Raw genomic sequence first — 2,281 nt, 5'->3', positions numbered from 1 at the left:
TAACCTGCCCACTCTGTCATAAAGATGGTCGTGTCACCTGCTCCCTCTGATGTGCAGATTGTCGTCCCCCCCCCCCCCCCCCCCCGGCGCCCTATCCCTCCCATCTGCGGCGCGGGAGCCAGCCCCAGAGTCCACGCCGACAGCCCGCCGCAGCTTCCCGGGTCTCCGGCCACAGCAGCGCGGACTGGAACCCAGGCGCACGCCCAGGGTCTGGCTCCCCACGCCGGTGGCGCAGCCCGGGGGACCCCTCCCACCGACCCTGCCCGACATCTCCGCGGGTCTCAGGCCCCGCGCCCCATCCTGCCGCGGTCCCCGCTCCCTCCGGACGCCCCTCTGCCCAGTTCTCAGCCGCAGCGCCCGCCCACCCGCCGGCGCCGGCCGGGGGCCCCCTCCAAAGTATCCGATCGCCGGAGTCCCGCCGGGTCCCCGCAGCGGGACGCCCAGGTCAGCAAGCCGGGCTCCGCGCCAGCCCGGCAAACTTTACAAACCTGCCCGGGGTCGCCGGACCCGGCGGGGGATCCCGCACCCGGAGCCGGGGGCCCGCGACCCTGCACCTGGGGCGGACGTTGTGTCGCCCAGCTCCGGGCCGCAGCCGGTGGGTGGTCTGCCTCTATCTGGTGCCCATCCTCGCCCTCCCGCGGCCCGAACGCACGCACTTACACTCGGGTCGCCGGCCGCCGCGCCGCCGGCTGCCGCTGCTCTCACTTCCTCTTCCTTCCTCCTGCTGGCCGAAGACTCATCTTGCATCTGCAAGGCATCCCGCGAGCAGCCGCGAACTCTCCTCCCGGGCGACGCTGCGGAGTTGCGGCCGCCGCCCCCGGCACCTGCACGCGGACACGCGTGGTTGGCGCGTTTGCCTCCCGCCCGCGCGCTGCTGCCTGGCGGCTGCACTGTGCCTAAGACCCGGTGCCCGTGACTTTTTGAAGTCCCCCTACTTAAAAAGAAGGAAATGTCACACACCATGCCTCCTCAGCTCTGCTATAAATAATGTGTGTGCGGAGCATGATTTCTCGGATGAGCTCACACACCGCGTTTTGCAGGCACTAATTACCTCCGTCACCCTCATAGCGCCCCCTCCGGGGGGGCCAGAGCTCATGGTACCTATTTATATGCTTTCATTTTTGACAGCAGGTTCGGGATTTCAAGAAGAAACTTCGGTGGGCTGTTTTACAGCAACTACTTCAAGAGGCCGTTGTGTTTATCTTGACACTGTACCTTTGCCCATGGGTAGGACAGCAAAAATAGCAGAACGTTTCCTCCTCCTCCATCACCTACGTATTTACTGTAATTGAAACTACAAGATTTCTCTCAATGAAGCCAAGGGCTGCATAATTTCTCCTAGTTTTGCATAAAGCAACATGTTCTATCCCGAATGTGGTGGATGCGATAATTTATGGAATTCATGAAATCTACATCAGTTTGTGTCGAGGCAGAATTCAAAGGCAGTTAACCCCCAGACCAGCTGGCAAAGGGAAATGACAGTTGGAAGTTTCAGTAGACACGCCTGCACCTGGAAAGGGCAGGTGGTTGCTGTGTATGCCCTCCTCTCTGGAAAAGAAGACACGTCAGAGTAGGAGGTAGATCAGAATCTAAGACCAAGGCAAAGCCTCCTTTAAGATTAATAATATTTACATTTTAAGCTTGTGTTGACTATCCATTAACAGCTGACACAGATTTAGCATGAAAAATGAAAAATAAAATGGCTTCAACATTCCCATATTGATTACATCACTTCAATAAATGATAATGCTAGAGTTCTCATGTAATAATTTAGTTGGGTAGTATATTAGGTTAAGATATATATAATATATATTTATATAATTAAAACTAATTTCACCAGTTTCTTTTCCCACATTTTAGTATGGCCACTTGAAAATGTAAGATTACCCATATGACTCTCATTAGTGGCTCACATTATGTTTTTAATGAACAGTCCTCATCTTAACCTTTATTATAGACAGTATAAGAAGCAGGAATAATTGGGCACAGGTGGTTTTAAGCTAGTAGCTTAGAGCAGGGCGATTCCAGGAAAGTAACTGAACTTCTCTAATTCCATCTATAAAACAGTAATTGTATATAATATGTGTTTATTTAGTAAGCACTCAATAAGTAGAGACTTTTCTACAGATGCAGTGGCATGTTTGTAGCGTTAGTGGTGAGTTTGATCTACAATGTCTGACTAAGGCTTACAGAGACTTTAGTTTGCTGCAGGCATTGTGAGCACTAAGTGTGTGTAAGATGTCACAACTGTCCTGAGTACCAGCACCAGCAATTAGATAGA

General features: G+C 53.4%; 1 protein-coding gene across 4 annotated transcripts in view; it reads right to left on the bottom strand.

Moving 5' to 3' along the window:
- The window catches only part of Elmo1 (engulfment and cell motility 1), a 624,760-nt gene extending 623,787 nt beyond the window's left edge, over window positions 1-973 (bottom strand). For 2 of the 4 annotated variants that reach the window (XM_008845428.2, XM_008845430.3), the window contains exon 1: window positions 661-972. The gene's annotated coding sequence lies outside the window, so the exon portion shown is untranslated. Of the gene's footprint in view, window positions 1-488 lie in introns of all 4 variants that reach the window. The other 2 variants (XM_029569533.1, XM_029569534.1) reach the window with 2 other exon arrangements.
- Window positions 974-2,281: the final 1,308 nt, after the last annotated feature.

The sequence above is a fragment of the Nannospalax galili genome, unplaced genomic scaffold, assembly GCF_000622305.1.
Source record: "Nannospalax galili isolate Female #2095 unplaced genomic scaffold, S.galili_v1.0 scaffold962, whole genome shotgun sequence".
Classification (NCBI taxonomy): domain Eukaryota; kingdom Metazoa; phylum Chordata; class Mammalia; order Rodentia; family Spalacidae; genus Nannospalax; species Nannospalax galili.
The sequence above is the reverse complement of the archived record's forward strand: the minus strand, read 5'-3'. Positions and strand labels throughout refer to the sequence as shown.